This window comes from Narcine bancroftii, chromosome 7, assembly GCF_036971445.1.
Source record: "Narcine bancroftii isolate sNarBan1 chromosome 7, sNarBan1.hap1, whole genome shotgun sequence".
Taxonomy (NCBI): domain Eukaryota; kingdom Metazoa; phylum Chordata; class Chondrichthyes; order Torpediniformes; family Narcinidae; genus Narcine; species Narcine bancroftii.
The window spans coordinates 77,403,184-77,417,021 of NC_091475.1; positions in this window are offsets into that span (position 1 = coordinate 77,403,184).

Here is a 13,838-nt window from a genome sequence, read left to right on the forward strand (position 1 = left end):
TAGTAAAAAGGGATGATATAATGAAAAAGAGAGAATTGGAGGACAAAAAAATTAAATATGAAACATTACAAGCATACAAGGTGGAGAAGAACATAATGAAAACAAAGCAAAAGTATTACGAACTGGGAGAAAAAACACATAAAATATTAGCCTGGCAAATTAAAACAGAACAAGCTAAAAGAATGATTCCGGCATCAAGGAGAAAGGTCAAACAAATTACATGTAATCCAACAGAGATTAATGAAAACTTTAAGGAACTTTATGAACAATTGCATCAAACTGAGAACAAAGGGAAAGATGATAAAATAGAGGAATTTTTAGCTAAAATTGAACTGCCGAAATTGCAAGAGGAACAAAGCAAACTAATAAAACCATTTGAAATAGAGGAAGTACAGGATATCTTTAAAAAGCTGCCGAACAATAAAACACCAGGTGAGGATGGATTTCCAATAAAATTTTACAAAACATTTAAAGAGTTATTAATTCCTCCTCTCCTGGAAGTAATGAACCAGATAGAAGAAACACAAAACTTGCCAGATTCATGTAAGACAGAAATAATTACAGTAATACCAAAGATGGGGAAGGATCCACTAACACTAGCATCAAATAGACCAATATCTCTACTTAACTCAGACTATAAGATAATAGCAAAATTATTAGCAAACAGATTGTCCAATTGTGTACCTAAAATAGTAAAACAAGATCAAACTGGATTTATTAAGAAAAGACAAACAACGGACAATGTCTGCAAACTTATTAATCTAATCCACGCAGTTCAAGTAAATAAGAAACCAATAGTGGCTGCTGCTCTAGATGCAGAAAAAGGATGTCCACTATCCCCCTCACTGTTCACCTGAGCAATAGAAACTTTGGCAGAACTGATGAGAACAGAAAATAAAAGAAAAGGGATAAAAATAAAGGAGAAGGAGTATAAAATCAGCTTATTTGCAGATGACATCATAATATACCTAACAGACCAGAAGTATCAGTAAAAGAATTACATAAGAAATTGAAGGAATATGGAGAAATATCGGGGTACAAGATCAAAGCAAATAAAAGTGAAGTGATGCCAATGAGTAATACAGACTATAAAGAATTTTAAAAAGAATCACCCCATTTAAATGGCAAGCACAAGCAATCCAATACCTAGGGATCAGGTTAGATAATAACTTAAGCCACTTGTACAAACTAAATTATCAGCCACTAATAAAAAAAATTGCAGGAAGACTTAGAACATTGGAAAGAATTACCACTAACGTTGATAGGGAGGGTAAACTGCATTAAAATGAATGTGTTCCCAAGGATACAATACTTATTTCAAACATTACCAATTCCCTTAACAGAAAAATTCTTTAAGGAACTAAAGAGAATAATAAGGAAATTCTTGTGGAAAGTGAGGAATCCAAGGGTAGCATTAGATAAATTAGCAGAGAGGTATAATCAAGGTGGTTTACAGTTACCAAATTTTAGAAATTATTATAGAGCCGCACAATTGAGGTATTTATCAGATTTTTAACAGACAAGGGAAAAACCAGACTGGACTAATAAAGAACTAAATAAAATAGGGGAAAAGGTACCGGAACATATACTTTATAAGTGGGATGAAAAGCTTGTGCAATATAAAAACTCACCAATACTGCATCATTTACTTAATACATGGAAGAAGATCCACTTAGAAAGGAAAAAAATGAATTATCAAATACCAAAATTACTATTGTTGCAAAATCCGCTAATCCCTTTTACAATAGACAACCTTTCCTTTAGAGAATGGGAGAGAAAAGGAATTAAAAGAATAGAAAACTGTTTTTTGGAAAATAATTTATTAACATTTGAACAGTTGAAGTACAAATATGGAATAACTCATGGTACAATGTTTGCATATCATCAATTGAAAGCTTATTTAAAGGATAAATTGGGAAACAGCTTGAAACTACCTGAAGGAAGCAGCTTTGAATACGTGATTACAGACACAATGATAATCAAAAGATTTATAACCAAGATGGACATTAAGCTGCAAGATAAGGAAAATGAGATAAACTATAAACCTACGCAGAAGTGGGAAAAGGATTTAAACATAAAGATAAAAAGTATGGGAAGTATGGGAAAAGTTATGTTCTGGAACTATGAAGAATACAATAAACACAAGGTTACGCATGTTACAGTATAATTGGTTACACAGGGTATATATTAATCCTCAAAAATTAAAAAAAATGGGATTCAACATTATCGGATAGATGTTTTCGCTGCAAGTAGGAAATGGGATCAACATTACATGCAACTTGGGCATGTACAAAAGTAAATACGTTTTGGGAAGAATTAAATCAGATACTAAATAAAATTACAAAAAAAAATACCAAAAAAAACAGAGATAATTTTTTAAAGTAACATAAGAAGAGAATTAGGCCTCAAATTGGATAAAGTGCAAAAATATTTAATTATGATAGCCTTAGCGATAGCAAAAAAATGTATAATGTCAACTTGGAAAATGGAAGAGAGCATGAGTATACAGCAATGGTACATGGAAATGAATAAATGTATTCCAATGGAAAAAATAACATATAATTTAAAAAATAAAGTCACAATGTTTGAAAAAATTTGGGAACCATACATGGAACATATCAGAGAGAGCTTGCCCTCGACTTCCATCCCCTAAAATGAGAATGAAAATGATAAGAAGACAAAATGACTAGATTCTTTGTGTAATAAATAGATGATGCATTTTTCTAGTTTATTTTCCTTTGTGTGAAAATATTGTTTTATGGTTTTATTGTATTGTATATATTGAATATTTATGGGTTTTGGAGAGAGGTGGGTAGAGGGGAGGGAGGGAAAGGGGGGGGGGGAAGGAGAGAAAAGACCACTGTGTAAATTTAATGAGATACATTTGTACATATTTTGGTTGATATGGTTCACAGTGTGAAAAATAAAAAAATTATAATAAAAAAATATATACTTGAGGAAACCCTTCAGGTTGACCTTCACATTATCTCCCAAAGCAACCTCGTGTCTTCTTTTTGCCTTCCTGACATCCTTCTTAGTATTCTCTTACTTTTTCTATTCTCTTCAAGTAACTCATTCACTCCTTGTTGCCTATACCTGTGTGATAGTACAGATCTATCACCAATGTACATAGTGTATATAGTTACTGTATCTAGACTGCGCTAACAGCGATTGGCTGAGAGCTAAGCCATGCCTATTGTCTGGGCCTTAAAGGGTTGTGTCCCTAGCCAGGTCGGATCATTCCGGACTGGTCGGCCACCTGTGAGGAGCTCCTGTCTTTTGCTAATAAAAGCCTTGGTTTGGATCAACAAGTTTTTGATTCTTTCGACGAGCTCTACAATTTTATTAGCAAAAGACAGGAGCTCTTCATAGGTAGCCAGACCATTAACCGCTTCACGCTCCTGAATGCATACCCCCTGCCTCGCATCATGGATGTGGTGAACCAGATCGCCCAATACCGCATATTCTCCACCATTGACCTACGTTCGGCCTACCACCAGCTCCCGATCCGCTGCGAGGACCAACCATTCACGGCCTTTGAAGCGAATGGGCGGCTATATCAATTTCTCAGGGTACCATTCGGGCTCATGAATGGTGTCGCGGTCTTCCAGCGGGAAATGGACCGGATGTTGGACCAGAACAGGCTAACCGCTACCTTCCCGTATCTGGACAATATCACCATCTGCGGCCACGACACGCAGGACCACGATGCCAACCTAGACAAATTTCTTCAAACTGCCCGTCAGCTGAACCTGACTTACAATTTGGACAAGTGTGTCTTCCGGACCACACGACTCGCTATTCTAGGTTGCGTGGTGGAGAACGGGATAGTCATGCCAGATCTTGACCGCATGCGTCCCCTAATGGACTTACCCCCCCACCCCCCATACCCAGAAAGCGCTCAAACGCTGCCTGGGTCTTTTCTCGTATTACGCCCAATGGGTTCCACACTACGCCGACAAGGCGTGTCCTCTTATCAAGACCACCTCCTTTCCCCTCTCAACTGAAGCCAGAGCGGCTTTCGATCGAATCAAATCCGACATCGCCGCAGCGACGCTGCACGCGATCGATGAGTCTGTCCCGTTTCAAGTCGAGAGCGATGCATCTGATTTCGCCCTGGCAGCCACTTGAACCAGGCCGGTCGGCCTGTAGCCTTCTTCTCCAGAACCCTCCAGGGTCCAGAGAGTAGACACTCCTCAATCGAGAAGGAGGCCCAGGCCATAGTTGAAGCGGTGCATCGTTGGAGACATTACCTCGCTGGGAGGCGCTTTACACTGTTGACTGATCAACGCGCGGTCTCCTTCACGTTCAGCAACACCCAGCGTGGTAAGATAAAAAAACCACAAAATCGCCAGATGGAGAATCGAACTCTCCACCTTTAACTATGACATCCTGTACCGGCCTGGTAAGCTCAATGACCTGCCTGACGCGCTCTCCAGGGGGACGTGCGCCAGCATACAGATGGACAGACTACAGAAACTCCATGAGGCGCTCTGTCATCCAGGGGTCACTAGGTTTGCCCACTTTGTGAAGGCGCGCAACCTACCCTATACAGTCGAGGAGATCCGCTCCATGACCCGAGCCTGTTCGGTGTGTGCTGAATGCAAGCCCCACTTCTTCCGTCCGGATAACTCCTACGTTATCAAAGCCACCCACCCCTTCGAGCGTCTTAGCGTAGACTTTAAGGGGCCCCTACCGTCGACCAACCATAATACCTACATCCTTACGGCCATCGACAAGTACTCCCGCTTCCCGTTCGCTGTGCCCTGCCCAGACACCACTGCCACCTCAGTGATACAGGCCCTTCACAGTATTTTCGCCATCTTCGGGTACCCCAATTCCATCCACAGTGATAGGGGGTCCTCATTCATGAGCGCAGAGCTGCAACAGTACCTTCTGAAGTGTGGTATCGCTTCAAGCAGGACCACGAGCTATAACCCACGCGGTAACGGCCAGGTCGAGAGGGAGAATGCCACCATATGGAGAGCGGTTACACTGGCTCTCCGGTCTAAAGGTCTCCCCACCTCTCACTGGCAGGAGGTTCTCACTAGTGCCTTACACTCCATCCGCTCCCTCCTATGTACCGCAACAAATGCCACCCCCCCACGAAAGGATGTTCCTTTCCCCGAGGAAATCTGAATCAGGAACCACTGTACCGGCATGGCTCACCGTCCCTGGCCCCATCCTTTTGCCACGCCACGTCCGGCACTCAAAGAACAACCCCTTGGTCGACCAAATGACTCTACTCCACGCGAACCCACATTACGCCTACGTTGAGTTCCCAGACGGGCGGGAGGACACTGTTTCGGTGCAGGACCTAGCTCAGGATGTGGTAGACCCAGCAAACCCCCCAACCCAACCTTCCCCAACTCTTTATTCCCCAAGCCCCGTGCCGCAACAGAAGGACCAACAGCACCCCAATGACGCGGGCCACCCTGCCGACAACACGACTGGGGAATTGAGCGAAGGAGCGGTCGCACCCGACGAGCCCGCTGGTGACACCATTCCAGCGACCCCAATCCCAGCACCACAGCGGTCACGCCGGATGGTCAGACCCCCTGACTGCTACAGTCCTTAACCTACCCCTTCCTTTCATTCTCTCCCTCGTTTTTTTTTTTTTCCAGGGTCAGTTCTCCAAGAAGGGGTGAATGTGATAGAACAGATCTATCACTAATGTACATAATGTATATAGTTACTGTATCTAGACTGTGCTTACAGCGATTGGCTGAGAGCTAAGCCACGCTTATTGTCTGGGCCTTAAAGGGTTGTGTCCCTAGCCAGGTCGGATCATTCCCGACTGGTCGGCCACCTGTGAAGAGCTCCTGTCTTTTGCTAATAAAAGCCTTGGTTTGGATCAACAAGTCTTTGATTCTTTCGACAAGCTCTACAACCTGCTATACACCTCTTTCTTCTTCTTAACCAGACCGCCAATATCCCCTGAACACCAAGGTTCCCTATGCCTGTTAACTTTGCCTTTAATCCTGACAGGCAAGGATTAGTCATAATCCTTGGATTACATTTAACAGTCCAGCCCATAGTGCATCGAAAGACCCCTATGAGTGTAAAACAAACATGCCAATCACTTGTAAAAGAATAGTCACTCGAGAGAAAAAAGCACAAGCAAAGAGATTTAAAATTCAGTTAAAAATGTTAAGAAGGATTATGTGAAAGGACAGGAGGAGATGGAGAAATGCAGCTCTTGGTCAGGGTAATCCCCTCCAGTCCTTTATGGTGGGTTTTGTTTGCTGGTAGACTGTAGCTACCAAAAGTGTTAAAATAAAGGACATTGGTTAACAATACAAACATTTTTCTGTAAATTTCAGTTCTTCAATACATTTATTCTTGGTGGAGAAGTCTTCTTGGGACTCCTTGGACAGAAGATTAATTCTCTGTCAACTAATATTAATCACATCTCATTTAAATGCATTTAAACTAGTTTCTAATTGCTTGTTACATTTTGGTCATACATTTTGAAACAACCATTTCTCATGGTCAGAATTATATCTACCCTTAGTTTGGAAGGATACTGACAAAACCAGCTTCCCCTATCTGGGAAGTTAGGAGAAAGTTATGCCATTGAAACATAACGTGCAAGTTGATCATTTTACTTTGAGTGTCTGTTCAATCAGTCAGCGTCCACATTCCTGATGTGCAAGAAGTTAGTACAATTAGGTAGCAATTTGCATCAATGAAGTATGTGAGAGTATATTTTTACCTCATTTGTTTCAGAAATAAAGAGCTGAGGTATCACTTGGCAATTTGTCACAAAGATAATTCACTAACGTGCTGGAGAAACTCAGCAGGTCAGGCAGCATCCAGAGGAACGAAAGGGTAACCAACATTTCAGGCCTCATCAGGTATCATATCAGCTCCCGACCCCTTGAAAGATGCAAAATGTTTGTGCATTGCATTCATTATACCTGATGAAGGGGCCCAGGTCCAAAATGTTGTTTACCCTTGCTATTGAAGCTGCATGACCTGCTAAGTTACTTCAGCATATTTGTGCACTATACTCAACCCCAGGATCTACAGACTTTCTTGTTTAACTCTTTTGTCCAAAAAGCAAGTCAAAACTAACTGGTAAATAGATATATATTTGCGTGTAATAGTTAATACCATATAAAAGCAGCTCCCCCCCCCCCCACCTATATTTAGCTCCGGCCACCCATCCAGCTGAGCTCCCAACTTCCCAACCACCATATCTTGCCTCGGCCACCCGCCCACCAGAGCTCCCAATGCCACAACCACGAACTCTCACCTAGGCCTAGGCCGCCCACACGTCTGAGCTCCTGAATGCTCTGACTGTGGACCCTCACTTCGGCCGCCCACCCATCAGAGCTTCCGATGGCCCAATCACGAACCCTCGTCTTGGCCGACTGCCCACCAGAGCTCCCGACACTCCAACCATAGATCCTTGCTTTAGCTGTCCACCCAGCCAAGTTCCTGATACCTCGACCGCGGACCCTAACCTTGGCCACCTGTCCATCCAACCATGGATCCTTGCCTTGGCTGCCCATTCACCCAAGTTCCTGTTTCCTCGACCATGTACTCTCACCTCAGCCGCCCACCCATTCGAGCTCCTGACTACTCATCTACAGACTCTCCCCCTCTGTTGCCCATCCACCTACCCATCCAAGCACCCAATGTCCCGACTGTGGACCCTTGCTTTGGCCGCCTACCCATCCAAGCTCCCAACACCCCGACTATCTGATCCCAACTACCCACCTGCCCATTCAAGCTCCTGATACCCTGACTGTGAACTTACAACCTGATCTTGGCCACTCATCCGAGCTCCCGACAACCTGACTGTGGAGTTACCACCTGATCCTGGATGCCTACCCACCCATCTGAGCTCCTGACACCCAACCATGGACTTACCACCTGATCCTGGCCACCTAATAGTGGACCTCCTAAATTTTATACTTAAAATTGGACCACACTATTCGACTCTTAGATATATCTATATAGATATAGATATATCTATATAGATATATCTATATAGATATAGATATATCTATATATATCTATATAGATATATATATATAATATGGTGCTTGAAAAAATGGCATGAACAAGCTTGTGTCTTAGCATTTGCAGAGGTAAATAAATCACTGAATTAAACTGTCAAGAAGAACCATATAAACCATATAACCATTTCAGCACAGAAACAGGCCTGTTCGGCCCTACTAGTCCGTGCCGAACATCTTCTCCCACCTAGTCCCACTGACCCGCATTTGGCTCATAACCCTCCACACCTGTCCCGTCCATATACCTATCCAAACTTTCCTTGAATATTAACATCGATCTTGCTTCTACCACATCTGCTGCATGATATGTCATCATCCCGGTGACCTTGTATATAAAGCAGTCCAGAGCTACAGTCTAGCCTTCCAGGTTTGTCTTGCAGAGAGACAAGATCTCTTAGTGTACATATTAGTTTATTAAAGCTGTCTTATACTCACACTGCTGTTGTGGTTATTGTCAGTACACCCACCACCCTCGGTATAAAGAAATTTCCCGTCATGTTTCCCCTAAACTTTTCCCCTTTTATTCTCAATCCATGCCCTTTTGTTTGTATCTCCCCCACTCTCAATGGAAAAAGCTTATCCACATTGACTCTATCTTTCTCCCTTATAATTTTGAATACCTCTTTCAAATCACCCCTCAACTTTCTACGCTCCGGGGAATTAAGTCCCAGCCTGCCCAAACTTTCCCTGTAACTCAAACCCTGAAACCCTGGCAAAATTCTCGTAAACCTCCTCTGCACTCTCTCTATACTGTTTATATCCTTCCTGTAATTCCACACAGTATTCCAAATTTGGCCTCACCAATGCTTTATGCAATTTCAACATAACATCCCAACTCCTGTATTCTATATTCTGATTTATGAAAGCCAACATACAAAATGCCTTCTTCACCAGCCTATCCACATGTGATTCAACTTTCAGGTAATAATGTAGCATGCCTCCTAAATCCCTTTGTTCCATTGCACTCCTCAATTGTCAACCCTTTAACGTGTATCCAACAGTATCCAAAGCAGGAAGGGAAAATTAAGGATTGTGTGCATGTTCAGGCACCAGTATGAATGTTCTACAGAGGTTTGAATGGTATAAAAAATATATTGGACCCATGGAGAAAGCACAATGATGAAGACTAGAATAGTATCAGAGGTTAAGAGTAATGATTTCACTGTGAAAAAGGTTATGGAGAGTTTAATGGAGATGTTTAAAGATTTAAAAATGGTTGCAATGGGAATGAGTGACAGTGTATTAACACTGCTTGGTGAAGTAACAGCTAAAGTTAATAAATTTAGGATATTTTCCATAAGGTTTATGAGGAGATCGTTTGAATTTGATAGCAAGTGGTGAAGGAATGGCAGCATTTAACAATGAATTATGAAAAGTACCTACAAAAGGAAAATATTAAGACCCATAAGGAAAAAAGGAAAGTGGAATTAAAGTAGTTAGATGGGGAATTGGCAATTCTGAATGTAGCATCCCCAACTAGCCATCCAATTAAAAAAAATGTTCCACAATGGATATTAAAGTAAAGAGAAGGATATTCACAAGAGCAAAGAAATAGAGAAACAGCAGGGAGAGCAGAAGACTCATGTCTATGCTATACAATTCAATGTGCTTAGAGATAGGGCAAGAATAGGGGGTTGGTGCTGAAGGGCATAGATACCAGGATGGAGGGAAGACAAAAAAAATCTAGGTTGATATAGCAAAAAGTGTATAAACACAAGGATTATATAGAAGAATAATTTTAAAAGTGTCATCCACCAACAACTAGGTATTGTGTGGATGAGGTCCAAACAATACATCTCTGCTCTTCACAGAGTACCAATAGCTCATAAGGATTGTGTGAAAAACATAGCACTAATGCCCCACAGTGGTAGTGGGTTGTATAAAAAGGGGTGATGAGTCAGAATGCAGGAGGGAGATGGAAAACGTGCCTTAATGGTGCACCAACAACAACCTTGCACTCAATGTCACCTAAACTAAGGAGCTGATTATTGACTTCAGGAAGGGAAAGCCAGAGGTGTACAACCCAGTAATTATTGGGGGATCAGAGGTGGAGAGAGTGAGCAAATTTAAGTTCTTGGGAGTCACTATCTCAGAGGATCTTTCCTGGATCCAAAACACTAATGGTGTAATGAAGGAAGCACATCAGCATCTCTACTTCCTCAGGAGTTTGCGAAGGTTTGGTATAACATCAGAAACCCTGGCAAATTTTTACAGATGTGTGGTGGAAAGGGTGCTGTCTGCCTGAATCACGGTCTAATATGAGGGACACCAATACCCCTGAGTGTAAAGCCTTGCAAAAGGTAGTGGACACAACCCAGGACATCTCAGGCCATCAGAGAGCAGCAGCAATCATCAAGGATCTACATTACCCAGTACACCCTTCGTTCTTGCTGTTGCCATCAGGATAGAGGTCTAGGTGCCATGAGACTCACACCACCAGGTTCAGGAACAGCTGCTACCCCTCCACCATCAGACTCCTCAATGACAGACTCAATCAGGGTCTCATTTAAGGACTTTTACTTTTGCACTTTATTGATTTTTGTTCCTCTCTGTATTGCACAGTTAGTTTGCTTACATCTCTGTATTCTGCGCACGTATCTTCTTGAGAACAGTTTTTTGCACTACCAACAAGTGGTAATTCTGCCTCGCCTGCAGGAAAAAGAATCTCAGGGTTTTATGTGATGAACTTTCAACTTTAGTCTTGCATAACGGCTACTACATAAAATGTAGCTTAAATAACATCTAGATTGAACAGAATCTGGGAATTGGGTGGGGTACGATCTTATCATAATTTTTATGCTTGAAGTGCGAATTTAACTTAATTCTAATTTATAAATTCTCACAGTGTTAGTCCAAACTAAACAGAAAGCTTGCCAGGTAACAGCTGACAGATGCTTAAGTAGTCAGATGTAATTGATTACCTGAATAAGTGGTAATTATTGTCAACAGAAGCTGAGACAGTGCTTGGGGAATTTGGGAGTGTTTAAAGATGGCCTTATATAAGTGAATAAATCTCGCTGACACACAGTAGTTGCTCTTATCAAAGAGTACTTTTTACAATAGAACATTTTATAATAATCATATTATAATATATTGCATTTTAAAATAGGGGGTGTTTTATCGTGGTTCACCAAAGCCTGTGCTGTTTAACCAGTGATAAGCTGAGTCACGTCTCTTGGATCAGGAGGTAGGAAAGGGAGAATCCGCTTCCTTTGACAAGGAAGGAAGAGGTCAGCAGAAAGAGGACAGGGGTTAGGGTATCAATCTGCATGTAGCAGCCACTTGTACATCAGCATAGGATGAAGCAGGCCAGACCATTGTCTCAGAGTGGTGTGGGATGAACGGAGGTTTGATTCATGGCTCCCTTGTAACAGAACATAGGAAAAGGGGAACTGTTCTATGGAAGTGGTTACATATATTGAATTATCAAGGCTGTTGATGGCTCTTAAACTGAATAAAACATATTGGGTTTGTGTTGCGGAATTTAGAAATTTAAAGATAGAGTGGAGATAATAAATATTAGTAACAACAGAAGTCAGAAGGAATAATATAACAGTAATTTGCGACAAATTAGGGAGAAATGGTAACGTCAAAATTAATGGCTCTTTAAATGAATTCACAAAACTTTCTTAACAAGATTTGTCAATAGGTGATTTTTAAAAATTGCATTAATGTCAATCAAATGTTTTGCATCTGTCGTTCCATTCAAAGACAGCCTTCACTTTTGAAATACAGCAGCTATCCACAGGACAAAAAAAAGAGGAACTTGAGGCAATTTTTATCACTAGAACAAAAGTTCCAGGCAAAATAATGGACCTAAAGTCTTCCAAATCCTCTGCAACCGATGGCTCATGTTCAAGGGGTCTGAAAGATTTACGCTCCAGAGGAAATTGATGTTTGACCTTCATTTTTCGAAATGCTCTAGATTCTGAAAAATTGCCAACAGTTTAGAAAAATAGAAGTATAACATCACTCATCCAGAAAGAAGGTGCATATTCCAAAAAAAGAGAAGGATCCTTTGCTTCCATCTTCATATAGACCAATATCATTATTGAATACAGATTATAAAATTTTGTCTAAATTATTAGTTAATAAGTTAGCTAAATATTTAACTAAATTGATACATTTGGACCAAATAGGTTTCATTAATATCAGCAGATAATATTATTAAGTTTTTAAGCTTATTTAATGTAGCTCAACAAAGAAAAATGTCATCAGTAGCCTTGGTTTTAGATGCAGAAAAAGCATTTGATACATTAAATTTGTCTATTTATAGTTAATTTTGGTTCTCTTTCCGAACATGCTGTCTGATTTGCAGAGTTTTGTGAGTATTTTCTGTATTAATTTCCCCTGAAGTGTAGAAGATTGAGAGGGGACAGGTAGGATCCGATGGCACTTGTTAAGATGGATGCAGAGAGGATGTTTCCTCATGACTATTTATTTAAAATTTTGAAGGTATTTGGAATTCCAATAAATTTTATAAATTGAATAAGAGCACAATATAATCGCCCAAAGGCTAAAGTAGTTACAAATAGACAAATTTCAGAACATTGGAAAGATCATCTAGACATGGTTGTCCATTATCACCTTTTTTATTTGAGCTGGACTATAGAACCTTTAGCAGAGGTGATAAGAAGAGATGATGAGATTAAGGGCTTCAAGATAGAAGATAAAGAACATAAAATTAGTCTTTTTGCAGACTATGTTATATTATATCTTACAAACCCTGAAATTTGATTAAGAAAGAAGGTGCAGAGGACCACAGGTCACAAACTAAACAGTGTTCTGAAAATGTTAGTCTCTGTCATTGAGCAAGCAACAGAAATAAACTTAGGTTGGCAAAAAGAGATAAGAAGTATTAAAGGTCTTTGAAGATGTAACTCACATGATAGATGAAGAGGAGCCAGTGGATGCAACACTGTCAAATATCTGAAAGGCATTCTATAAGGAACCACATAAAAATGATAAAAAATAGAAACATATGAAATAGGAACAGCAGTGGGCCACTCAGTCTCTCCAGACCGCTCTATCATCTAATGAGGTTATAGCTGATGTGCTTGTAACTTCAACTCCATGTTCCCCTCTGCCAATGGTAACCTTTCATCCCATGCTTGTCATGAAGCTATCTCTCTCTCTCTGTTTTCATAACACCCCAAGACTATGCCCCCCTCATCTTTGAGGAAGAGAGTTCCAATGATCTGTGATGCTCTGAGGAAAATAAAGCTAATTTCTTGACAAACATCTAAACAGTAAGCCTTAGTTCTAGACCAGTGCCACTCAATCTTTTTCTTTCCACTCACCTACCACCTTAAGTAATCCTTATGCCATAGGTGCTCTGTGATTAGTAAGGGATTGCTTAAGGTGGTAGGTGAATGGGGAAAAAAAAGGTTGAGAATCACTGCTCTAAACCCAAATTTTACTGAAACATTTTGCTTGAGAAAAATTATCATTGGTCCATTTCCTTTGGAGTTATGAAACCAGATACATAACGAGTCAATTAGGTACGATTCAAATAGTGATTTTCAAACGTTTTCTTTCCACTCATCTACCACCTTAAGCAATCCTTTACTATTCACAGAGCACTATGGCAGAGGGAATACTTAAGGTGGTAGGTGAGTGGAAAGAAAAAGTTTGAAAACCATTGTTCTAGACTATCCCACAAGAGGAAACATCCTCTCTGCATCCATCTTAACAAGTGCCATCAGATCCTACCTGTCCCCTCTCAATCTTCTACACTTCAGGAGAAATTAATACAGAAAATACTCACAAAACTCTGCAAATCAGACAGCATGTTTGGAAAGAGAACCAGAA